The sequence below is a fragment of the Triturus cristatus genome, chromosome 8, assembly GCF_964204655.1.
Source record: "Triturus cristatus chromosome 8, aTriCri1.1, whole genome shotgun sequence".
In the NCBI taxonomy this organism is placed as follows: Eukaryota; Metazoa; Chordata; class Amphibia; order Caudata; family Salamandridae; genus Triturus; species Triturus cristatus.
In genome coordinates, this window is record NC_140591.1 from 263,522,790 (window position 1) to 263,550,006 (window position 27,217).

At 47.0% G+C, this 27,217-nt stretch overlaps 1 protein-coding gene across 4 annotated transcripts in view; it reads right to left on the minus strand.

Moving 5' to 3' along the window:
- MSANTD4 (Myb/SANT DNA binding domain containing 4 with coiled-coils) overlaps positions 1-21,616 on the minus strand; it is a 65,869-nt gene extending 44,253 nt beyond the window's left edge. For 2 of the 4 annotated variants that reach the window (XM_085621469.1, XM_085621472.1), the window contains exon 1: positions 21,239-21,616. The gene's annotated coding sequence lies outside the window, so the exon portion shown is untranslated. Of the gene's footprint in view, positions 1-21,150 lie in introns of all 4 variants that reach the window. The other 2 variants (XM_085621471.1, XM_085621470.1) reach the window with 2 other exon arrangements.
- Positions 21,617-27,217: the final 5,601 nt, after the last annotated feature.

Consider the following 27,217-nt stretch of genomic DNA (forward strand, 5'->3'; position numbering starts at 1 on the left):
ACTAAACTTTTCTCGACTGCCCTGAGCCAGGGTATATAATTGGCCTGCTCACATTTTAGGCAGTCCGAGATGATATCACGGGTCAAGGAGGCAGCAGGATTCCGCCATATTTTCAACCAAAACAGGGCGGGTCTAGATCTTATAAAGTCTTCAATATAGGGGAGATTCAATTCTCTATGACACACATAAGATGGTGCCGAAATGACCCCCCCCCCCCACCCCCCAGACCCTCCTACAGAATCTGTTCTCTTCGGTCTGTATATTAATACAGTTCGAATACCCCCACACCTCAGCACCATAGGTCCCTGTCGGTAAGCACTGGGTTTTATAAATTTGTAGCAATGGTAACATAACTTCAGCATGTTTAGGTTGACGGAGGGTAATTATAGAGTTGATAGCTTTACCCAATTTATTTCTCCCCCTGGCGACATGAGGTTGCCAGGATCCAAAATCGGAGAACAACAGGCCTAAATAAGGAAAAGTGCAAGTGCTGTTTAAAATGTTGTTCCCCGACACGATATGGCGAATTCTGTGTTTCTTTGGGCCACAGGACATTATGTAAGATTTTTTAAAATTAGTACATAAGCCGAGGTCGGCCATATATGAAACAAAACCTGATAATAAACTGCGTAATGCATTGGGTGTGCGGCCCATAAGGACCGCATCATCCGCATAGAGGAGTGCGGGGAGTGGTTTACCGTTGATATATGGGACATCGCTGGTTAATTTGCATAAAGAATTACTTAGTTCATTTATGTACAAAATAAAAAGCAGGGGGGCCAAGACGCAGCCCTGTCTGACCCCCCTGCCGCTTAGAATGTCACCCGAGACTTCGCCATCATTGTTTAATCGAACACGGGCTTTCAAGTCACTGTGTAAGTGGGCCAAAAAATAAACCAAAGATTCGTCTAAACCATAATTCAACAGGACTGACCATAAACGGGAACGATTAACAAAATCAAAAGCAGAACTTAAATCCATAAACCCTAAATACAATGGGGATTTTTTGGCACTACTGTATTTGGCCAATAATAAGTTTAAATTTAAACATTGCTCCACAGTCCCTACATTACTTCTAAAGCCTAATTGGCATGGATGTAGGATCATATTTTCTTCAGCCCAGGTTCTGATGTTGTTAAAGATAACCCTACCTAGAATCTTTAGGGTATTAGCTATTAAGGATATTGGGCGATAACAACCAGTGTCAAGTCTGTTGCCTTTTTTAAAAATTGGCATGATGATGCTGCTGGACCAGGAACTTGGGAGTGGAGTATGGGATAAATTATTAAAGATGTTACACAATAAGGGTGACCAAAAGTCAGGCTCCGATTTTATTAAATCAATGGATAGTCCATCGGTACCAGGTGCTTTGTTCCCCGCACTTTGAAAAACAGCATCTTCCACCTCTGTTCTAGAAATATTCAGTGTCTTGAAGGGCTGAAAAAATTCCGTGGAAGGATACGGCGCAGCATATATATTAGAAAAATGCTCCACCCACGAGTCCCCAGGTATATTACAATTTATGGGAGTAATATTCGATCCGATTGATCTCAGATTCTTAACCTCACTCCAGAATCCAGCGGCATCTTTCAGTGCCGATGCACGCACAAGGGATTCCCAATGGTCTTTTAGAAGCTCTTCCGATCTTATTTTTAAAGTACGCTTATAACTTAACCTTAGTATCCTCACCAGAGACTGGTCCCATGGTTCAACTATAAGGGCAGCCCTTAATTCCCGATTAGCTTTGGAGCATGAGGTATCCAACCACCTTGGGTTTTTAACATTGTTGGCTGGGGCTGGTTTAGAGATCTCCTTTTTTATGGCCTTACACAGCCCTGTGAAGGCCTCAACAATGTCATGTCCGGGGCTATCAGAGGATAAACAAACAGACACTAATATAGGGTGTTCCTTGATAATACGAGCTAAAACCCCCTTATTGTCTATCCCCTTCCAGACCACCCTCAGTTTGTCTGTCGACGCTACTAAATTTTTTGCCCTGATTTCACTGCTGTTCCCTTGTTTTTTAATAGATTTAAAACTAAATGAAATTGGGTAATGGTCGCTATATATGGTACTGACGACTGCCGCCTCTAATAAGAGGTCCACGAGCAGGGAGGATATGAAAACATAGTCTATTGTGGTTGAACTCCCACGCCCGACATATGTGGCCACGGGTCCATTATTTACAGCAATGTTTGCCTTCTCCATAACGTTGACTAAGTCCTGTGTGGCTAAGTGATTAAGCAATTCTTCACCTCTTTTGCAAGGAGGGGTTCTAAAGTGAATATGTGCATTAAAATCACCTCCCAAACAAATGCCATCAAGTTTACCATACTTTCGGCCATCTGCAATTTCATCAATAAAATCAAACACTCTTATAAAATTTTTGTTTGGATGAGTTGTGAAATCGTGGTTATAAAAATTAATTAAACATAATTTTATCCTGCTGATATAGAGCAAAGCCTGGAAATTCATATCATTAGTTTGCAAGGGTTCAACATTATCTCCTGCCCTAATCTTAACCCAAATAGATAATCCCTCACTGGGTCTGCCCATGACCGGATTGGGTACGATCTGGTTGCAACAGCTGTAACCCTCAAAAAGCAAAGAGCGAGTGCACCAAGTTTCTTGAAACATTAAAATGTCAAAGTTAATAACCCAATCTGCCCAGTCACTGATTTTCATTTTCGCATTGCGACCGGCAATATTCCAGCTCAGAATTGTCAAATTATCGGACGGTATGGGGGTAGCAGAGGCATGGGCAGTTATTTTAGAACGGGATGGCGACACTAACGCTCCAATGCCATTAAACACAGTTGAGGTGGAGCAGGTTGGCAGTTCGTCCAACGGGCCAGATGTATTGATATGATCTCTAGCTGTTGTGCTTGGAAGAATAGCTGAAGGTCAATCCAAAGTGCCCGGCTCAGATAATACACTGAATCTATTATTATACAGTGGATACAGTGGTGGGGCTGGGCTAAATGATCTCTGGGTGGGCCTGTAAAAATAACCCAATGACAGTTGAAGGGCTAAAGTGGGTATTGTTACTACTAAGAATGAATTTAACAGTGGTGGGGTGTCTAAGGTTAATTACAATACAATCTCCAGGGATGTTCTTAAATGAGGGACCGACCCAGCTCACCCGGCGGACTGACAAGATTTCACTCGAGATGTTAGGCCATACCCCTTTATGTTTAGTCAACCAGTCAATACACTTGTTGTTCAACTGGGCCCAGGACTCACCTTGACCCTCCCTGAGCGGTGGTACACCAGCCAAAATTAAGACATATGGGCAAGCATCAGGGGGTAAATGAAGGGCCGGCCCCAGATGTTTTGAGGGCCTAGTGACAGCGGCTTGGCCCTTGTCTGAGCCAGTAATGGCGGGTGCCCCCAGCCTCATAAGGGGCACGGTGGGTCCGCCCTTTGAGGTATCGACGGCCACACTAATGGGGCAAGGTGGTTCAGCTGCTGCAGCCGGGGTATGCTGTAATGTCATGGAAGATTGAATGTTCCTGGCAATGTCACCCCTGGGTACGATGTTAGATGTAGGTGTGCAACTGATAGTGTTAGGCCTATCACCCGAAAAGCCCTTACTGGCGACTTCCAAATCTTTCAGTAGACGTTCTCCTCTCATTAGATCAAGACTGATAACCCCTCATTTTTTACCAGGTTTTCCAGTCTATCTAACCTTTTAAAAATAAGATTAAACTGTTTGATCATTTGACTTTCCATTTGTTTAAAAGTAGTATCAACTATAGTCTCAATAAAATTCTCATTTGGCTTTTTTTGAGTGACGCTTTCAATTGTGGGCTCAGTCTGTGTGCACGCGGAATTATGTCCTTCTTTAGGGGAAGTTGTATCTAGAGGCCCCACAACAGATTGCATAGACTCATTAATAATGCTGGCACCCCCTGGCAGTGGTTGTTTCCCTCTAGTCCACATGCTCAGGGGGGGGGGTCGGTTGGCTCTTGTTACGAGAAGGTTGTTTCTTCTTATTAACTGTTGGTTTCGAGGGACCTCTTTTCCTTTTCTCTCCAATAGTCTTGTTACTCGGGGACTGAGGAGGGATAGACTCGTTTGCAGCGGGATCAGGTTGCGAGTTAATAATAAAAGGACAACTGCTGCTCCCTGGTAACGTAGTCACTGAATTGCCCGAGTTAGGTTTTATAACTGTAACCGCAGGGAAAAGCGGCAAACAATTGATAGCACTTGTTTGCTGGGGTTCTGGATGTGAACGAATAAGATCCATAGACATTCTCCTCTCAGTATTGGCAATTTCATTAGTGACCATGTTAAAAGGCATTATCCAGCATGCTTTCCAAGGACGATGGAAGAACAGAAGGGCCCACCGATGCCCGTGTGATTGAACTAGCATTTCTTTTCCCCATAATGGTTCAATCAGAGCTCACCTTTGTAGCAGATTAGAGGGGTGGCCCGCCCGACCACTGCTGACCTTAGAGGGCCCGCCCTTTGCCCGGTCCCGCGAGGCGGTGGCTCAGCTGTAATTTATGCGCCTCCAGGCGCAAGACTGCGGGAGGCGGCTTCCTGTTCCGCCGCTGGGGATGCTGGGAAACGTAGTCCCCCTCCACACGGCGGCCGCGTTAGAGTGGCGGCGGCGGGAGGGAGGCAGGCAGCAGCCGTGGAAGTATACCCAGGGAAATGCGGGTAGGGTGTCGCCTTGAACAGTGTCTGCTTTCCGGTGAAAATAACTCGCACAATAATTTAGCGTTCAAGCCAGTCTCATCTTTTATGTAAAAAGAAAGTACTTTAATATCACTGCAGAACTTCGATGAGAATGTAATAAAGGATTACAAATCAAGTTGCTTTTAACAATAAGGTGGTACTCGCCACCCCAAACAGTCACTGTTGGTGTCTTTTCTCCTAGCTGGTGTAGACTATGGGGCTGTTTTAAATCTTAGCAGACAAACAGGGTACTTTACTCCTGCCATGGCAAAGGTACTTTACCCACCGTATTTAGAGATGTACACTGTCCCTGCAGATATCACTTGCATTTTGACAAACGGCTCTGTTGACATGGCAAAGCCATAAATCACAATAATAACTTTTCTTATTTTGAAAAAGAAAATCCAAAATGACATTTTCTTTAGCGTGAAAAAAAAAAATGCCCTTCCCACCCCCACGAAAGGGGAGCATTCTTCCATGGTGTGGGGAGGAATGTAAAAGTTTTCACTGCCCCTTAACGCCACTTTTTCATGGCAGAGACGGGCAGTGACAACGGTCAATGTGTCTGCCCACTCCAAATAGAGCAAGAAGATACATGGCTAAATAGCCGATGGCCCTTACTCAGTAGGGCTGCTTGAGGTGTATGCAGGTAGTGAAGACTGAGTGGCCTCCACCATATACATTCTAAAAGTTAAGCCTGACTCTTAATGAGGCGGACAGTCAGACCTTCAGGTTGGCAGAAAGGGTACTCCACCGCTGTTGTGACAGAGTATCCTTTCAGCCAACATCTACATCAGGCCCTATGTCTACACTCCTCTACATACTTGGTTTAGGCATAGACCGCAACAAATACTCTCACAGGTCAAATGCAACTCAGTTCAATGTATTTTAACCTCCTGACACAAGTCTCAAGTGTGTGAGGCCGAATTGTCTGAGGACGATAGGTCTTTTGTCCCAGGTACAGGTGAAGCCCCGCTTTTACCTGATGATCGTCAGTGCAGCAATATGGAGAAGTTGCAGATGGGATTCGTGCTTTCGCCCTTATGAAAAACACACTGGTCCCGCGTAACAATACTTTAGATGCATGGAACCAAATGGCGAATAACATTTATTCAAAGGATTTCATGAAAAACAATTTCAAGATACATAGCAGTGCAGTGAATATTGGTGCAAATAAAAGGGGGCTCTGTATGAGGCTGGATTAGTATATGGAGTATACTCAAAGGAATGATGCACCTTGCACTAATCCAGGTAACCAGTATGGTGATTTTAGTGGTCTTTAATAACCATAGAAAGCTCTCAAAGTGATAGTTGTGGAAAGCAGCCTTCAAGCTCATCTTGAAGGAGTGTAAAGCAACTTGTTTACAACATTTAATTGGCAGTGTAGATTAGATGAAAGAGACTCACACAGTGATTATAAAAATAAGTCTATTTATTACACAGCAATCACTAACACATTGGTATATCTCCTAGACAGATATCAATAGTACACATAAAAATACTTTAAAGAAATCTGGTATGTAACACAAATATACACTGGTCTCCAGGGGGAGATCAAACCATATACTAAGAAAGTGGATGGCAAACCGCAAGGAAGAACGGGACTTGGACCAGAAGACTCAGAGGAGCTGGGAGAACAAGGAAACTCCCAAGAAAAGCACGTAGGAACACGACGGAGGCTGTGTGCAGAGTGGAAACACATCTGCGTGACCAATGGAAGTCTATAGAGAAGTCGCAGTTGCAGTTTTAAAGAAAAAGAACCCTTTCCAGAGGACCCCAAAAAAAACCTTTGGAGGGCAGATGGTTGGAGATCCACCCCACCCGTGGATGCCGAAGAAACCAGGTTAACTGCACCAGGGAAGTCGGGTGCATGGGGGTGAAGTGATGTCAAAGTCCCTGAAGAAATCCGGTGGAATCCAAGGATGGATTCTTGAAGAGGAGAACCTGCAAGCAGAGGGGACACACCCACGCCACTCGAAGATGATCAAGAGGCACGGAAGTGCAAAGCCCACCCTTGGCAGGAAGCTCAGGAGAGCTGACTAGGACCTTGTCGCTGCAGCCGTGGGGACCAAGCGACACCGAGGAAGGCCAGGAGCCGTGCACGAGCTGTCCCATATCGTAAGACGGTGTCTAGGTGGTCGGTGTCCGGCGGAAGCACCAACAGCCTTGGTAGCCGCAACTGCCATGGAGAACGAAAGGGTGCAATCATTGAGACCAGCAAGGTGCAAGGAACTCACCAAGTGCAGGAGAGTCAGAGCAGGCCCAGAGCAAACAGGGGAGTTCACTAACGTAGAAGAAGACCCTCAAGAGAACCACAGGCCGAAGTCACAGGAGTCGCAGGAGGACCTAAGGCAGCTCACCAAAGATGAAGTCCCACGGCGCAAGGGACGCAAAGAGGACACTGATCTTCAAGGGGTGAGGTGCTGGAGACGGGAGCTTCTTGTAGCGCGAAGAACTCTGGCATGCAGAGTCAACAAGTCTTGGCAACGGCAAGTTGACACGGTGCACAGGGGTTTGGTCCCAGCAGCCGGACGAGGAATGCTGTCCTCCAAATTGCAGGGTAAACAGGTCAGGCCTCTGGAGAGTCACAGAACCACCACCCGTATTGCTGAGCCTCAGGACGTCTGTAGGACAACATGAGCAGCAGGCCGGTCAGCTTCTTTCCAGTGCCTGCAGATGCAGGGAAGTGACTCCTCCACTACAAGGGAGATTTCTTCTGGAAAAAGCGAGCATAACTGGCCTTTGGATTTACAAGTAGAGCTGCTGTAAGAAAGCAGAGCATAGAGTTCAGAAATCAGGTGCTGATCACCCTCCTAACAGACCAGCCATTTCTCGAAAACTGCAATTTGGCAGGTGGCCCCAGCTTATAACCCAGAGAGGACCCCAGTGCCACAGCTGCAGATAATGGAACGCATCCAATGCGAGAGACAGTAGTCCTGCTGATGGGGATAACCCCCAAAGGATTAAAAAACAGGAGCACACACGTTTGCACCATTGTTGGTGCCAGTGGCTGAACACTTAGAGCTACATCCAGGAAGGAAGTCGTAATTATCGACAATCGGCGTAATTGGGGAGGGGTGGGGGGAGTGGAACGTCGTTAGGCCCCACCTGAGTGCAACAGTCCTATACTTTCATAGTCGTGGCCATAACCAGTGAAGAGTACAACCCCCAGACCCTGTGTTTGAGGCAGCCAAGCTTCCCGCCACATATTTTCGCCTGCGACCGTCTTGTCCATGAAGGACCAGTGCTTTTCAGAAAGAGATTTATCCCACTCTACGAGATATCAGAGTTGCATGGCTTGGAAATACAGTGATCAGGGGGAGCAATAGGCTTCGCTCTCCCCTGGACCGTGAGAGATGTTTGTAATAGAGTCGAGGTCTCTTCCCAAACCAGAAGAATTTGCTGATAGAAAGTTGTAGACAGCGCAGCACTGAAGGTGGAGTCAAAAGTAAGGTCTGAAAGATGTAGAGAATACGCAGGAGTACAGTCATTTTGACTGCAGCGATGAGGCCCGGTCAGGCCAACCGCAGACGACTCCATGGAGGACAGCAACTTATTCATCGGATCAAGGAGGGTCCCACAGTTTGCCGCCAGCGTATTTGCTACAGTGGAAGCAAGCTGGATGCCCAGATCCGGTATGGCCTCCGTCATCCAAGACAATAAAAACCAAGCGCGAAGTGCAGCCTCATGTTGGGTAGTGACCGACAGGTTCAAGATCTGGGACTTTTTAAGGTTAACATTAAACCCAGAGACCTCGCTAAAGAACCTTGACTCGTCAAGTAGGGTCCGCCGTGAAGTCATAGGGTCCGCCAGCGAGAGAATGACATCATCCATGTACATTATGATGGCATGAGTGTCAGCGCAAAATGAATGCCAGATATCTGCGAGAGGTCTCTAATTCGCTGCACCATCTGCTCCATATAGAGCGCAAAGAAAAGTGACAAGAAAGGGCACCCCTGACGGGTGGCAAGCACTATCGGGAACTTATCGAATGACGTCCCATTGACACGGGCGGAGGCTCTTGGGGCGCTATAAAGACAGCAGATCCATTTGATTCAGTGTCCTCAAAGTCAAAGTGGCAGAGAGTTTCAAGCATGTATGGCCAATGGACGCGGTCCACAGTCTCCAGGGTCCTCCGATGGTGTAAGTATCACAGATATGGACGCCTCCATCATAGAGTCAGTCAACACGCCAGAGTTGAGGAATGAGTTGAGTGAGAAGGGGAGCCAACTCCGAACAGAAGGTTTTATAAAACTGGGCCGTAAACCTGTGCCCAGTCACCTTGGAGGGCTTGAGGTGTGCAATTGCCGCGACCACCTCCTGGACACACGTTAGCTGTTCCAGTTGGGATGCAAGCGCTGTCTGCAACTGAGTCAGGGGATCCCCAACAGATAGTCTCGGGTCAGCCCGTGGGCCGTCTGAATCAGAGTACAGGGCACTGTAGAACTCTATGAAGATTGCAGCGATTTCCTCATCTATGTGTTCCTTCTCCCGCCCCACGAATCGAGCACACTGAACCAGACAGGGTCTTGGTGCGGAGCCTATGCATCAGCATGCATCTTCCTGGCAGAGACCTTCCGGGACAGAGTAGCTACAATCCAGAGGTTGGTCACTTGGGAGAAGCTGGGGGCAACAGTAGACTCTCTGTGCAGCAGGGGACCCACAGGGCAGCCCCCGCCCTCTGCCAAGCCAGTGGGGGGAAAAAGGGGTGCAGCAGTGTCCCAGTAGCGCAGGTCTCCTCTGCTTCCTTCTAGCTGGGGATCTTAATCTGCACTCCTGTCCTTACTCCAGGTCACCTTCACCCCCACCAGGGCATTTAGGCAGCACCAGGGGCCAGCCTCCTCACCACGTCGTCACCGCAGGCCACACCATGTCACACGCCGGTGCTCCAGTCCCCTTCTATGGCCGACACAGCCGTGCCTAATCCTGCTCTTGACTACACGACAGCCGCCCTGCCCCTTACCAATGGACGGGAGACACCAGGCTCGGGATCTCCGCCGGCTGTTCTCCGCTTGAGGGATTTGGGGGGGGGCACACCTACTCCAATTCCCCCACCGCCCCTCCCCCGCGGTCTGGTTCTGCAGCTCTGTGGCCTACCTCATTCTCCTGCGCCTTCGGCTTTCAGAGCTGCTTGCTGCTCCATTGCCATGGCCGCTCTTGGAGCCGGCTCGGCGCCACCCCCACAGTTGCCTCGGAGTTTGGTCACTGGCAGGACTCCACACCAGACGCCGGTGTCCTTTCGGTCCGCAGTAGCCTCACCGCCCTCGTTGCAGGCAGCCGCTGGCCTTCTTAAGCACGGCCACCACACAGCCACACACAGCCACGCTGCCAGCAGGCCCTAGCCCCGGGGACCCACCGCGTCCTCAGCCACATAAGGGCCCTCGCAGTAGAGGGGTGGTGACGATTCTCCCCACTCTCTGGTGGTGCTCCCTTGTGCTGGGGATACAGCAGAACGGTGCTATCAGCAGCTAGTTCTTGGCGGATTCAGTGAGACCAGAAGGTACATCTCACCCGACCGCCATCTTGTCCACACCCCAAGAGATTACATTTGGAAAGTGCCAGTAGTGTTGTAATAACATTTGAGCAGCCCTTGTGATGGGAGTTCGTAATGTCCATTAAAAGTATAGCAGTCCTGCTCAGACATTTTGAAACTTTCCCAAATAAAAATAGGAAATTTCTCTTCAAACTGTACTTTGGAAAGAGAATGGCACTGAAGAAACAGGAGCACTGCTGTGAAGTAACTGCACTGTGCCCCTTCTGAGAAGTGGCAACCAAAAATACAACAGTCCTCCTAAGAAGTGTCCCTTCTGTAAAACAAACAGGACAACCCTGCACCAAGTGAGCTGTACCTTAGCATCTCTACGGAGAAGGACGAGCCCCATTTGTTTTTAGGTACAGCAATCCTACAGGAAAGTTTCTGCCTGCCCGATATAAGGTACAACGGCAAAGATGATTAGTCATGGCTCTGTGGGTTTGTAACTGTCCCAGTGAAAGAATGGCAGTCATCAGGAGAAAGGATGTAGATTCTTGTCTTCTAAACTGTCTGCAATATATACACTCAACAAGGTGAAATTAAGTTCAATCTCCATTTTCACTATATTCCTTGTCCTGAAGATTAAACTAACAGCAAGATGCATTTCCACTTTAGATACTCAGGACCTCATTAATGAGGCCCCTTGCGCCGTCGGAATGTCACTTTTATCCCGTGGCGCAGGAGCCTTCTCCAAATTTATGAGGCAGCACTAAGCCACTTTTTTGGGCTCAATGCTGCCTCGTAAATATTGTCACCTTTACCGCAGTTTTCTGCGTTAAAGGGGAGTGCAATGGATGTTTCTGGGGAACATTCCCAGCAACATCCATGCTCTCCTGGTTCTGGTAGGTCTTCAAGGCCTGTCCTGTGTTGTGCCCGATTTTATTGTGCCCGGTTTAATTGTGCCTGTATATTGTCTTCTGTCTTAGTATTCTCTTGTTACTCCTAGTATTCTGTTGTATTTGCCTGTTACTGCTTGGTACCTGTGCCGTTGTTCTGCCCGTTTTCGCTGCCCTTCCTGCCACTGCGGCCCCTCCCCCCTGCCGGTTCCCGCTCACGCCTCCCAGCTGCGCTTCCCTCCCCCTTCCCGATTTGATTGCAGCTGCTACGCGGGCGCGCCAAAGGCAAGCTGGTCTGCGTCCATCTGTGACCTGACCACGACCAGCGCCATGGACCCTGGATCTCCGACCTTCCACCGCTACGACTCCGCTGCCCTCCTCGCACTCAACCCTGGAAGGAACAACAACTGCCAGCAGTCTACGCCGAACACCACCCACGGACAGTTCACCTGCCCACAATCCTTCAGCACCCACAGCACCCCCAAGACCGCCACAACCTCGCCAGACACTCGCACCACCAAAGCCCTGAAGCGCATCCTCCTTAACGTGAACTCTCTGCACAGACATGCCGCAGAGATCTGGGACCTTCTCGACATCCTCTTGTCAGACGTCGCCTTCTTCACGGAAACCTGGAACAATGCCTCCTCCGCCCCGACATCACCACCGCCATCCCCGACGGATACAAGAAACAGAGGAAGGACCACCCCACCGCCCAGGTGGAGGACTCACCTTAGCACACAAGAGCTCCCTCCGACTCTCCACCTCCAGCACGAGCGACTCTCTCTAACACCAAAAACCTCCACTTCAAGACCCAGACCAGCCCCAGAACCATGCTCTGTGGCACCCTCGCCTACAGACCCCCAGGGCCTCGCGCCTCCTTCACTTCTACCATTGCTGACCTCATCACACCCCACGCCATCGCCTCCACAAACTACATACTCATCGGGAACCTGAACTTCAAACTCGACAACCGCAGCGACCCCGACTCTACCGCTCTCCTGGACAACCTCGGACTCAAGCAACTTGTCACCACCCCTACCCACAAGTCCGGACACACCCTTGACCCCATATTCGCAGGGGGGACCAACTTCCACTTCAGCCACACCTCGCAGCTCCTCTGGACAGACCCCCACTGCGTACACTTCTTTTTTAACACCACCACCGCACACAAGCCCGCTCTGTGCCTGCCACGAAGGAATTTGAGCAAGGTCACAGAGGAGCACCTAAACTCCACCCTCTTCCACGACCCCCCCTCTTCCACAACCAACGCCAACTCCACAGCCAAGGAACTGCACCGCTGGATCGCCAGCTGTGCAGACAAGCTCGCACCCCTCCGCCACCCCGACAGGTAACGCCTCCTGATGGCGGCCTGGTTCACCACTGACCACCAAGAAGCCAGACGCTCCTGCAGACGTCTCAAAAAATGATGGAGAAACAGCAAAACCCACTGAAGACCAGACCACCTACAAGAATGCCATAATAGAATACCACCAACACAAGATCAACCAAGAGGACCTTCATCCGGAACAAAATCCTCACCAACACAAGCAATTCGAAGGAACTCTTCAACATCATCCAGCAGTTCACCAAACCCCCCACAGCCCCAGCGAAGCCACAAACGTCATACCCTCCCAGGACCTCTGCAGCAAGCTCGGCTCCTACTTCCACCTGAAAATCAAGGCCCTCTACGACAACTTCAGCGAACAGACTCCAAAATCCACCATCCCCTCCAGCGGTGACAGCCAGCCCACCATCACCACCTGGACTCCGGTCACCACAGAAGATACCACCACGATCATGAAGAGCACCTACTCAGTAGCCCCCATGGACTCCTGCACGTCGCACATCTTCCACAGAGCCGCCGCCATAGCACACGAGCTACGCCGCACCATCAACGCCACCTTTGAATCTGACATTTTCCCAGACGGCTGGAAGCAGGCAGGAATCCAGACCCTCCTCAAGAAACCCTCGGCAGACACGACGGACCTGAAAAACTACCGGCCCATCTCTCCCCTTGCCTACGCAGCCAAAGTCACCGAGAAAGTCGTCAACGTGCAGCTGACTACCTTCGAAGAGAACACCATCTTCGGCTCTTCCCAGTCCGCATACCGCGGAAACCACAGCAACGAGACCGCCCTCTTTGCCGCCAACTACGACATCTCCATACTCCTCGACCAGGTCCACACGCCGACCCTCATCCTCTTGGACCTCTCCGCAGCCTTCTACGCCATCTCACTGCAATTTTGCAGCCAGGGTCCACGACGCCGGCATACGGGGATCCACCTTCAACTGGATCCCTCCTTTCTCGCCAGCAGAACCCAAAGGATCAGACTCCCTCCCTTCCTCCCAGAACCCACAGAGATCAACTGCGGAGTACCCCAAGGATCATCGCTCAGGCCCACGCTCTTCAACATCTACATGGACCCCCTCGCCGCCATCGTCAGACAGCATGGGCTCAGCATAGTATCCTACGCCGACAACACCCAGCTCATCCTCTCCCTCACAAAGAACCTAGAGGACACCAGACTCACCTTCCAGGAAGGAATAAATGACGTTGCAGCTTGGGTGATCAGCAGCTGCCTAAAGGTCAACTCGGAGAAGACAGAGGTCCTCGTCCTGGGACCATCTCCCACCTGGTGGCCCGCTGCCCTTGGAAACCCACCCAACCCGACGGACCACGGCCGGAACCTCAGCATCATTCTAGACTCCTCCCTCACCATGACTCGTCAGATCAACGCCGTCGCCTCCACCTGCTTCAACTCCCTCCGCAAGACCTTCAAGTGGATCCTCCTCAAATCCAGGAAGACCATCACCCACGCTCTCATAACGATCAGACTAGACGCTCTCATAACGATCAGACTAGACTACGGACACACCCTCTACATGGGGGGGGATCAAGAAATCCTTGCTACTCAAACTCCAGACCATCCATAACACCGCAGCCAGACTTGTGCTCTTGTCGTGGGGTGCCAAGCACATGACCCAACACCTGCGAGACGTCCACCGGCTCCCGTGTCGAGAAGAGCAACCTTCAAGCTACTCATCCATGCCTACAAATCCCTCCACAACATCGCACCAGTAGAACCAGGTGGAAGAGCCTTCTCCTACGTCGCAGCCAAGGCCTGGAATTAGTTCCCAGTCAACATCAGACATTCTCCTACTCTGCAAACCTTCAGGAAGAGCCTAAAGACCTGGCTTTTCAGCTAAACTGGAGCTGCACCCCACCCCCGCGCACCTAGAGAACCTCACGGGTGAGTAGCGTGCTTTAAAACCCCCGATTGATCGATCCATGGCATTTTGACACTGCTCCAGATTTACGAGAGATCGTAAATGTGAGGCAACGCCAAAAACGTTTGCCTCTCCAGGGGAGGCGTACGGGAGGCACAACGAGGAGAAATATCTATCTCTCCTCGTTTTTCCTTTATCTATGAGTGCTGCATTCTGCAGCACACATAGAACAAGCATTGGCATAGCCAATAGGTCTCGCCTTTGGGACCGTATAAGTGGTTAGTCATGCTGCACATTATCCTGGGTGCTCTGCCGCTCTGCAGAAATTGCGATCAGAGTCACGGTGTAGGACGGCTGATAGAGGAAAGGAAATGCAGACAACCGGAGGGGGGCGGGAGCATGGTGAACACGGTGGGAAGTGTCCATGTCATCATGGACACTAGGTTACAGGCTTGGGCTTTCCCTACAAAAGAAATAATTGTGTTCAGATGGGTTGATGACACAAAGACTACACCTCCCAAAATGCATAACGTTATTAAAGGAAAGACGAGAACTGGGAAATTGTGTCCCTGGTGACATCGAGTTTCCTGGTAACCGCACCTCAAAAGGATGAAAGGCCGATGCAGCCCAACTGTGATTCAGAGCTGTCAATTGTGGAGCGATGACAGTTCGCAGCAGTGGTGTATTAACATAACTTCACAGAAACGTTACAATGCGTGCTAAGCATGCAACTACGTCAGATGAGAAATTGTTCCATTTACTAGCCGGAACAGGAAGCGAAATGTCACCTCAGCCCTTGTCCCGTCAAAGTATCAGACCTGTGGTCAGTCACACAAGATTTCAGCTAGGAGCTCGCTCATTCACAGATTTTGATAAACGCGATTGGGTAGGTTACAGGTTTCTATATCTTTGCTGTGTAGAGGGCAGAGAATGATGTAACCGCAAGTGATCCATTCTGTTTTATGCCTGTAAATTCAGTTTAGTTTGAAGATGAGCGTTCTGGTGTTTATGACTGTGGTTGTAGCTAAATTGAAAACACTTTTATTACCCTTCAGCCGGAGGAGCACACACTGCAGGCACTGCTTATGCAGCCCACCGCTGTGTTACATATAGTGTGCCTTTGCTCTGTTAAAGGATGATAAGATGCGCATCTGTAACAATTGTGACTTTAGGACCAAGAGAATACGTTTTATTGCAACTATGGCCTGGAAAACTGGGAGACAGATTGCGTGGAAGAGAAGCCCGTCCATGCTAATTAGTAAAAAAAAAAACAAATGCCCCCTGCACGCTGATGTGTAAACATTACAAGTAAAGGACAACCAAGGTGCATTAAAAGCACGGCGGCGAAGGACCATGCACTGCAGTCCTAACACCGTCCCTCCTTATAAAATTGCTTAGTTAAAACTTTAAACATGTACAGGGTATGAGTAAACAGGAGCGTGAACCGGTTAAGTGCGTGCTTGTAACTGGTGAAGTGAATACAAGCACAGGGTCTGCATGTAAACAGCGCGTGTTTTTGGCCCTCCCCCAAAAAGCATAACCCAGATGCGAAAGCGACTGCGCGCATCCCAACAAGAATTGTGACAACACCGTCCCTCCTTGCAGGCGATAACACTACCGCCCTGTTTGTAGTTTAATTTAAAAGTTCCCGGCAGGCTATTATTATGGGTTTAGTGGATGCTTTGTGTTGTATTAAAAGCAGTTGTAACATGAGTGAGTGGCGGGAATAAGAAGAAATAAACAAGAAAGAAGAACTGCAGAATGTTTAGTCTAAAAAACATGTAGAGTTTAAGGGGAAATAGGGGTTTGCGGGAATAGAAAAGGTATAGGAGACAGGAGGATGCTATAGAAAGTGCATTAAGTTGTGTGGAAACATGTGAAATATTGGAAGGAAGCGTATGAGGAACAAAACATGGCCTGGAGGAAAAGAGTACTGGGGGAGATGCGTTGGGGTTGCCTGCTGTTCAAATGGCGTTGGTGGTCTGGTTCCTGTAAAGCTTTGTGACAACAACTTGTTAATTTATGTTAATAGGAGCGCCAGAGGCCAAGATCACATTTGTGCTAAAGGTTTGCGTTAGGCGAACTAAAGTTTAATTGAAGTGTGGGGAAGTGTGCTGCGTATGCCTGAAGGAACAGTAAGCGAGTGGGCTCTCATAAGTCTATTCCGAAGGCAGGATACGTAGTATAGGTATATTTGCAAGTGTTTATTTAGAATGTTTAAACAAGCAGGAAGTGGGATGTGGGAAGGGGTAGGGGAGAGAGGCACACAGGCTGGCAAATGGTGAGCACTTTCGTGGCCGCTTTGAAGTTCTCAGTGGCCGCGCGGTTCACTGTCAACATCAAAGCGGCCGCGAAATGATCACGCAGGCAGCCAAATGGTGCGCGCGCCCGGCGCACATGCACTGTATTTGAAGGCCTGAAAGCACTGGTTTGCACTTCCAAATCCCCCGTTTACTAAAGCTCTCGCCAGAGCAGCGCCAAAGCGCTGGCTCAGGCGAGACCTAAAAAGGAAAAAGCCTTGTGATTGTTTTTGTGCATAAACCTTCCTGCACAAAAACTATCATCCCCTCAACGCAGGCACCCTTGCACCGTGGTGCAAAGGTGCCTGCCGTGACGCACGGCAGCCCACTGTGCGCTGGCGCTGGGAAAAAGGACAGGAATGTGCTGTCTCTCATAGATACGGTGCAGTGCGTCCCGCTGAGGCACAGTAAGGCTAAGAGGAACGTGTGGTCTCTATTTCTGACCTTCAACTATGGCTGGGCTTGCATTTTGGCATATCATACACTTGGAATGTAACCTCAAGGTGTTTTAAACACTCCATCCCACTGGCAGCTTCCTCTGTCTTTGAGGATGGCCCAGTGGGAGATCGTTAGACCTTCTAAATGTACACAATTAACTATTTAAAGGTTTAGCGAGGCAAGAATGCAGGAAGCACAACCAGAACATTTTATTTACTTTGCACAACCCGTTCAAAACATAATTACCAAGTTCTACACTATTGTCAATTTCAGCTATTTACAAGGCCATATAAACATTGATAAATGGAAATTATACCTGTGACAGATAAAAAGTAGTTCAAAGATTATTTTCATATTGTGTGACTGCATTAATGTATTGTTTTTGCAAAGAGCACATGCAGTCAGGAGGGGAGACCACAACCCTCATACATCAAATGTAGCACAAGTTGGCTATAACTTTATATGTCAACCCCGATACCAGATTCATTATTTCTAAAATGTACATGGCACAATGAGAAATACACTGCCCTCACGGCTATGGAGAACAGGTAGCCTCCCCGCTAAACTGTTGACTGGGCAGTCCATTGACGTATATCCAAATCTTGCTCCCAGCGAAAGCACATTGTGAGACCCTGGACAAATCATAACATCAAAGTGCATTCATTTCCATTATCATGCAAAAGAAGGAGTAGCTTGTTATGGACTAACTCAGCAGTGTCCAGCTTTAGTCCATATGAGCCTGATCCATTCCAGATTTTCATTATGCCAACTTATAGATCTATAGACAGTGAATTTAACTATAATATTTTATCTCACCAGCGGCTATACTAAAAATCTGGAAGCAATCTAAAAGTAAGTAACAATAAATAATATGCAACCGATTTTTTCAGACACGGGTAGATCTGTTTTTCTCAGAGGTACACACAATTTGAACAAAAATGCAAAGGGTACAATTAGAAACAATAAAACACCATGATAGAGGGTACATGAATGAGCCTACAAATCGATGATGTGAACATCTATTCCAAAGAATCAAAAATAAGGAAATTAATCTAAAACAATAGAAAACAATTCCCCAGTAGCCAAACATGCGCTAACAGATCGCGTTGCGTTGGCGTGTGGTTCGTAGTTGAGCAGGGATGTGGAATTCCTATAGCCCAACGCCCAGGACATATTGTTTGGGGTCAAGGGCAACAAGTTTTAATGTACATTTTGTCCTTGGGACAAGCAGGCTTAACCCCCTGCAGCACAAACCCTTTAGCTGCCAGTTTGCAGTACCCCATTAAGGATCAGGGAAGGGCACTGCCTGCAGTTAAGTTAATATTTGTGTGCATATGTTAATGCTGTTCAAACTTGTATTTATGGTTCATTAATTGAAAGCCTTTGTTATTAGGGTGAGCGCTCTCAGTAAATGCAAGTTCTGACTGCACTACTGACAGTGGTTCCAGTATAAAAATGTGTACAAACGGTTTCAAAGTTTAGCAATATGAGGCTTTGCATAATGCTCCCAGAATGCTCTCTGATTAGATGCAAATATTTGCATAAGCTTGAAAGCAAGATAAAGGATTCTTTGCTTTCAATATAACATTTTACTAAAAAATGAAAGTAGAAAAACATTTTTTTTTTGCTAAACTACTGTAACATTTCAGGTACCATTTCTTTGCAGCATCATTTAGTAAAATGTGTTGATGCATGCTAGTATTTCCCCAAAATATTCATATTAGAGAATCAGTGTAACCAGTTTCAATAAGATTTTGGGAAAAATAAAAATAAACAAGCATTGGCAAAGCCAATAGGTCTGAAATGGTGGTCAGCTTTTTAGTTTTGGCAATGTGTGACTTGTTTTGGCATGGTTTTTGTAAAACCTTATTGATGTGACAGCTGCCGGACCCTCACCATTATAACAAACACTGGTAAAAGCAAAAATTGTTTTGGTCTCAAAAAAGCACACACTGCCACATTAGTTACTTGTAGTTTGTGTGCCGATATGCTCCTTATGAAAGAGCAGAATGCTGTCACTCACTGTGAAGCCTGCCGAGACAGAGAGAGAATTTTAATAAACACAAAAGGTCATGGTTACTGCCAGACCCAATTAGGGGCCCAATTATTTTAAAAAAAGTCTCAAAAGTGCACTGTTGTTATATGTCCTTGCATTAAGGGCAGCAATATGGCTTTCGTGAATTCACAAGAATTTACAGCAGTAGGGCAAGAGAAAGTACTCCTAAAAAATATTTGTGAACTGCATTTTAGCATGAGCGAATATGCATGTGTAGATTTGCTCATGCGAAAACCTGAGTGTTTGCAAGTTTATTTTCCCTCCAACCACTTTTTTTCCCATTTCTGGAAGAAGGTTTACTTCTGCCATTTTCAGGAGTAAATTTCCAACATTTCTCAGTATTGGAAAAGATTAGAGAAGAGTTGTTGAAAACCCTTAAAACATGCAAGTTAGTAGGTTTGCACAGACTCAAAAGGACATTCCAACCCTGGAACTATTGTTTACCACTACCTTCAGCCCCAGTATGTAGATCTGTGGAAACGTAGCAACATAAAGGGATTGCTAGTATTCAAAAACTACTAGGAAATGAGCCCTGGCATAATCAGAGAGGCTATGTAAGAGCTCTTATATAATGAGATTGCTGCCATAATTTGTCGCCGCACACCATGGCACCAAATGGACAAGTGGATTTTGTTACAGGACAAATAGATTTATGAAGCCACCTGCCCCATGGACAAGTAGATGTTTTGATAAATTCCACACCCCTGGTTGAGAGAAGGAGTAATTGATTTCCCGCTTTCCAGGAGTGTGAATGAACTTCACCACATCTCTTTGTGAAAAAATGTGTTGCATATTATTTATTGTTACATACGTTTAGATTGTTTCAAGGTTCAGTCACCATTTGGGGCTCAACATACAAATAATGAATCTGTACAACCTTTGACTGAGATTAATGAATGAAATCCCTTGTAGGCACCCTTTTTCAATAGTTTATCTGCCCAAGCCTGCAAGGGTATTTTGGGTTTCCCACCGCTTTGTTACTATACTGAAAATCTGGCATGCATCTGTCTCAACATTCCTGGGCTAAGTGCTACTACTAAGCGCAAAATGTAAAGGGAACATTTACATGAGCCCTTTATTAACCATTACATTACTGAATTTATAAAGAGCTTTTACCAATGGTTTGATAATGATTAAAATAAACAGTATAAAATGGGTGGAAATCAAAAACACATAAAAACATTGCTATCAATGAAAAACAAATAAATTAACCTTCAGAGGTTGGAGCCAGATGGGAGCGCCACATAATAGCTTATTTTTCCTGTAGGGCTAATATCACACTTCTGTCATTTCTAACCTAGTTAATCGACAGATGTTACTATAACTATTTTATGGTAATACATTCTGTCATAATAGAGAAATGGAATGCCAAGTCTGCCTTACCCAGATTCTAACCACTGACTTCCAGAACACTGCATTTGTCAGCCACGAATGGGTGTAGAGAGTTTAAAAGGAAGCTTCTCAATCAATTTTATATTAATGTGTATATCAATATTAATGATAGATATTTCATACTAAGCAAACGTTTATAAATCCATAGCTTATGTTTCAACCGTTGACTCGCTTATGGCATGATGTAAAGTTTGGCGGACAGGGTTATTATGTACGCTATATTCTATAAATGTAATAAGGTGGCTGAGATATCTATCACGTTTGTGATAAAGTACCTGTCCGCCAAACTGTAAACCCAGGCCCTTTGTGTACTTACGGCTTTGAATCGGTCAAGCAGATATACATGTAGGTATGATTTAGATATGAATATGCACATTGTATAAATAGGATTATGTATAGCGAGAAAGCGCACATAAGACTGGATATCAGCTTGGGCATTAAAATATGCCTGGGTCCTTTTTCATGAGGGATATCATTGGAAATGGCGTCATTGAATATGTTAATTATTAACCCCTCACTTCTTTAGGACTGGTGCCCTAGTCTGTTCGGACCCGATGTGGAACTGGACATCGTTTCCCTGCCCGAGGAGACAAAAGTGTCCGCGCAGAGCAATCTGGCACACAATGCAACCTCTGTTTAAATGAAGATGGCACAGGGTGGTTGGGAAAAGAAGGATGTAGTTACCCTTACTTGTCGCGGGCCGACTGGTCCCTCCCCAGCTAACGCTTCCCCGCATCACGAGAACGGATCGCATCTCGTACACATATAGTACCTGCTAAGCTTCTCGCCCTCCGCTCGTAACTCTCGGGTGCGTCTCGGTCTGAGGCAGATTAAAGACCCCAGCTACCTACACCAACAAAAGGTATCACTGTTGGTTAGCAAAACGTCCGCCTCTCCAGCACCAGGCTTTGCCGTAACAGACTTCCGCTGGAGAAACCGCTCGTTCTAGCGCTGCGTCACAAGCGCGTCACTTCCTGTTGCTCCTTCCAGTAATCCTTTCCTTTCACCATTGAATAGAACTTCTGCAGACGAGAGCCACCCGGCCCGTCTCGCATTCTGAACGCGTTGGTCTGTTCTTGTGGCCGAATAATGGCTCATTTACTATGTGCCTCCGCAATGGCGGTCTCTGCTTATTGTGACGTGCTGTCCCCTCCGCACAAACACTGGTAGGGGACTGCTTCGCACCCACGGTTCCGCGAGTGAGCGTGGGTTGGCTGTCCCGTAACAACAATAGTCTGACACCTTCGGGTAATGTCCGCGCTTGATAAAAATGAACAAAATTAAAATAAAAAAAAAACTATTCCGGGGGGGGGGGGGCGTGGTTGGTTTGATGCTGCCCCAATAGTATCAACTGCTCCGCACGGGCCGGGAGTAGTGGGCGTATTGTTTGTCTCTCCCGAAGACCCTATTGTCTCGGAGGTTTCTTCAACACACAAATCCTAACTTCTCAAGGGCTCATCACCCGGGACCCCCTCTTCATCCCGTACTTTGCATCTGACTTGCGCCGTGAACATCTACGTAAAATTTGTGTGGCTTTATGCTTTTAATACTCATTTTAGCGCGAGATTCTCAATGTTTTTTTAAGCCCCCCCCCCCCCCCTCCCAGACTTTTTTTTTTAACATTTCGGACTGAGCGTATTGTAGCCTTGCGCTTAAAACTGTTGCGGTGAGAAGCATATGTTATGACGCTCAGCAGTATTTTCCAAGAAGTGAAGTTTATGGCATACATTTATTAATGTATGCGTTTTTATATAGCGCGTTCTGTACCCAAAGGTGTCGGAGCGCTTTACAATTGAACCAGTTACATTACATAAGGACTTAAGAGTACATGAATTACGTAAAGGATTGTAACGAAGGATACACGATCATGAATAATTAAAATATCCTTTATTGTAGTCGAAGAGATGAACCAGCATGCAAACAGCTCCCATCACCAAGCGTAACTGAAATTCCTCCAAAAGATACATTCCATAGAATGACTCCACTACATTCTAACAATGACATATATAAACTTCCACATTACATCTTAAGGAATGTTGAACCATTCAAAACACTAAGAATGAAAACACAACACATCCCCCTTTCTCCTGAAACAATAAACAAGTGAAGAACAAAACAATAAAAAAAAAACATTCTAATAATCTTATGCTTTAATACAATTCATAAATACTGTGCATTCACTTATTGCTAACAATATAATCTTTCAACCATGAAGGCACCATCTTCCTCCTTAATGAATGACAAAGAGAATCTGACTCATCATTCGAAGAGGAGGAAGAAGGATTAGAAAACGAGGTTCCTAAGGTACCAGAAGAGTCTTTTGAAGACGTAGTAACACAACCATCAGAATCAGTATTTGACATTCTAATGCTTAAGTCATCGTCTGGAGTGCTTGTAGGAAGAACATCCTTAGCAACATCCTCATCAAAATCCTCTGGCATCCAATTATAATGAGCAAGATTATCTTGGCATTTAGCAACTCTATTTAAATTCCAAACTCTACCATCACTGACCCTCACTGAGTTAAGTAAAACTTCAATTACTTTAATAGGTTCTGAGAATTGAGAATCACCTTTCTGAACTTTGTTAGGTTTTTTAATACGTACCCAGTCTCCAATATTTACAAATGTAAATTGTAAATTTCATGCTTGTATAGCGCACTACTCACCCGCAAGGGTCTCAAGGCGCTTGTACGAATACCGCTGTGGAACCCATCCTGGCTTTCCCTGTGAGGCGTCCACTCCTGGGCACCCCCAAGGTGGAGGCCAGGCATCCTTAGCGTTGTGGGGGCCGTTGTGGAGATTAAGCAAGCTATTGCCCAGAGTTGCAGAGTGGGACTCCATGATTGGAATAGGCACCGAGGCAAGAATTATCAGGTCCGTGGAATTTTTGAGCCCAAGACCCGCCGAGGCGGGGAATTGAACCCTGGTCCCGGGTTAGACCTCTGCATCAGGGTCTGCCGCTCTAATCATTGAGCCACACTACTTTTGTACCATGCTTCATGTCATAGTATGCTTTGCTTTTTTCATGTAAAAACTCCATACGTGTACATACTTCATCTCTAGACCAAGGTTGTACTTCTTGAGAAAACAACCACGTGGGAACGGATTTTGAGCGGGGATTTCTACCTTTCATAAGTATAAAAGGAGAAATTCCCGTAGATTAATTTACCGTGATGCGATAAGTCCACACAGTTTTTCCTATTTGGGTCGGCCAATTAAGATTGCTATTTAATGATAATTGAATGGTGTTCTTCAAAACTCGATTAAACCTTTCCACCATTCCATTACCACTTGGGTTGTAAAGTGAAGTGGTTTTATGTGTAATTCCCAAATTTTTGAAATACGTTTTAGCTTTTAAGGATTGGAATTGTACTCCATTATCCGTGAGTATGCATGAAGGAATGCCCTCTGTGACAAATGTTTCATCTAAAAATTGCAAAACTGAGTCAGTGTCTGCACTTTTAACTATTTTCACCACTGGCCATCTAGAAAATAGGTCAATGAGAACAATTATATAGCAATAAGTGCCATCACTTTCACTAATAGGTCCCATAATGTCAGCTGCAATACATTCACAAGAGTTTTTTGGAATGAAACCTCTCGTCATAGGAGGACGGAAGGTTTGCAAAGTTTTATCAGAAGAGGAACATGGAATGCAGTTTCTTACGACTTTCTCAATTTGTGAATCAAAACTTGGCTACCAAAACAACCTTTTTACCAAAGATTTAGTTCTAACAATTCCAGGATGGCCTTCATGACAAATATCAACAATTCCTACTTGTGAGAAGTTGGCCTGGCATATGCTGGTCACTAGTTATAGTGGCCACCTTGCACCAGTCCAATTCGACTCTTGGTAGATAGGTTTAAAGACAACCTTTTAAAGAAAGCTATCCTAGTGGTAGCTGTGGAGAACAGCCTTCAGGCTAAGTCTCTGAGGAATGTAAAGCAGCTTGTTTTACCATATAATCTCTTGAATTACCAAATGAAAAGACATATGTAGGAAGGTGGAATCTAACTGTATGGTTGCCCCCACTTTTTTCCTGGTGTTTGAATGGTTTTTGCCTAGTCTGGCTGGGATCCTGCTATCCAGGACCCCAGCCTATCTGCTTACTCCCTTAAATGATTGGTGTGCATATTAGATGCACTAGTGATTGGATACTGTGGTACCTTATGAGCCCCTAGTATATGGTACCTTAGGTACCTAGGGCATTGGTACTTCACAGGCCTACCAGGGGCTGCAGCATGTATTATGCCACCCCTGGGAAGCATTCACAATCTGACACCACAGGCCTGCTACTGCAGCCTGTGTGAGGTAGTGTTAGCACTCCTCACTGAGGTATAGGTTCCTATATCTCACCATACACACACATATAAACCTATCAGTCACCCCTATTGTAGGCCCTATCAATCCCAAGGGCAGGGTGCTTGGTTTACTATGTGAGGGGGTGCTTCTGCCTGAGCAGGACCCCTCTGCAGCTGGCAGAGTCTATTCTCTGCTGCTGTTTGTGGATGCGGTTAAACCATATACTCTTAAGTGCATTATAACCTCGCGGTAAATGCTAACTTTGGAATGACTGCATCAAAACATGTCATGTTTGGTATCAAGCAACTTGGAATCCTACCCCCACACCAGTAACTGGTGTGGGAGTAGGATCCCACCCTTCTAGAGGGGACGACATGTACACACTGTACTACACGGTAGAAATCATCTAGAGCCCTGGCATCACAAAATGGATGCCACCAGCACAGACACCGGGCTGCCCTCCTGCTGCTGACCGAAACTCGCAGTGGAGGGAGCTCAACAAAGGGTTTCCTGTCACAGGGAGGTGTCACCACCTCCCAGACAGGATTTAGTGTATTGGAGCTGGGTGGGTGCACTCTTAGAGTGCTTTGAAGTCCTGCACTGGTGGAGCAGTAGGCTCCTCTGTGCATATGCCAGCTCATACCGGTTCAGGGGCTACCTGCCCCTGCTCTGGCGCGAAACTGGACAAAGGGAAGTGGGTGTAACCACCCACTACCCTGACCCTCCTAGAGGAGTGGTCATAGAGCTAGTCCCTCCCATCTTTTCACTATAAGATACCACACATTGCCAATGCAATTTAGATTACACCTGGACGACGCTCTACGAAGAAGAATCCTGGCCCTTCAACTTTCTACTATCTCTAGAAGACCGAAGGATCTCCCTTGGAGTCAAGGAGTGACTCCCCTGCTTGGCAGGCACCAAAACTACTGAACTACGGTTGCAAACTTTACCGCTCCCGCCGGAGCCCGAAGTCCCTGCGTCCCCTGAAGCGGATTTCCTGACCTCTCAACGGCCATTTTGAGTCCCCAGCGAAGCTGTGGCATCTGGACCCCACGAGTGACGAGGAACAGCAATACCAGGGAACCGTGCACTGATTTCGAGTGCAAGCCCTAAACTACGTCCAAAGAAGTTGTGCTTTGGACCACTTGTTGTCCAAGTCCCGAGCAGGTCTAGTACCGAAGATCAGCGGCCTACCTCGTCCCGAGTGACCGTGGGCTGTTGGTGAACTTTTCCTGCAAAGGCGTCTTCGCGGTTGCTTGCCCGTTGGCTAGTGACTCTCCAGAAGACTTCCACATCACCTTCAAGGGCTCGCCTGGTTGCTCTGGGCCTGCCCTCACTTACCCTTGCTGGGTAAGTCCATCAGACCTTGCTGGTCTGCTCCATCGACAATCTTCCATCCACACGAGACTTGCACTTGCCAAGACTTGTTGGCTCCAAACCGAGTGCCGACACCGTCAGCAGCTGCAGACGTCGTGGGACCCTCCGAATCCAGCTGCTGGTCTTCATCGATCCCTCCTGGTCCTCGTGAGCAAAGAGACAAAACGACATCAGCGACCTGAAGAGACGCGACAGCTGTGGTCATCCATCTTGCTGGCCACCGGTCACTGGCAAGTGACTTTGAACTCTGTCCCCTCAATTTCTAGGTCTTCTGCAACTCCAATCCATCTTCGGATTCCAGCGGACACTTCTCGCGACGACGCAAGCAGCAAGTCTTCAGTGATCTCCATTGAAAACAGCATCGCGACCCGACACCAAAGGACACGTATGCACCCGGTTTCCCTGGGTGAGGTAACTCTTGCATTACGGTGCCCAAGTGTACATTGGCTCTCGAAGTACTTACCCTGTAAGTTGTTTGCTTGTTGTCCACTCCGAAGTGCCCTAGAACTGTAAAATACAAACCGCGACATTTGTCATTGAAACGCATTGAAAACCCGCGTGTGTGTTTAGACACTGCACACGTCTCCTGTGGGCTGATTACTTACCTGCTAACACGGCAGAAGTGAAGCCCCAGCGATTCCCAAGGCCCTAGGCCTCTTCATATTGCAAGTCGAGTTTGTTAAACCACTATTTTAGTATATGGTCTGGTACGCCCCTAGGGCTACAGCCATATTTGTGCTTAATTTATTGAGAACTATTGATCTTTTGAATGTTTACCTGCCTATAATCTCATAAAGAGATTAGTAGAGTATATTTAGAAATAAATACATATATATTTGATATATATACCTGTGTGGTGTCTTTTCATTTGGTAATTCAAGAGATTATAAGGTAAAACAAGCTGCTTTACATTCCTCAGAGACTTAGCCTGAAGGCTGCTCTCCACAGCTACCACTAGGATAGCTTTCTTTAAAAGGTTGTCTTTAAACCTATCTACCAAGAGTCGAATTGGACTGGTGCAAGGTGGCCACTATAACTAGTGACCAGCATATGCCAGGCCAACTTCTCA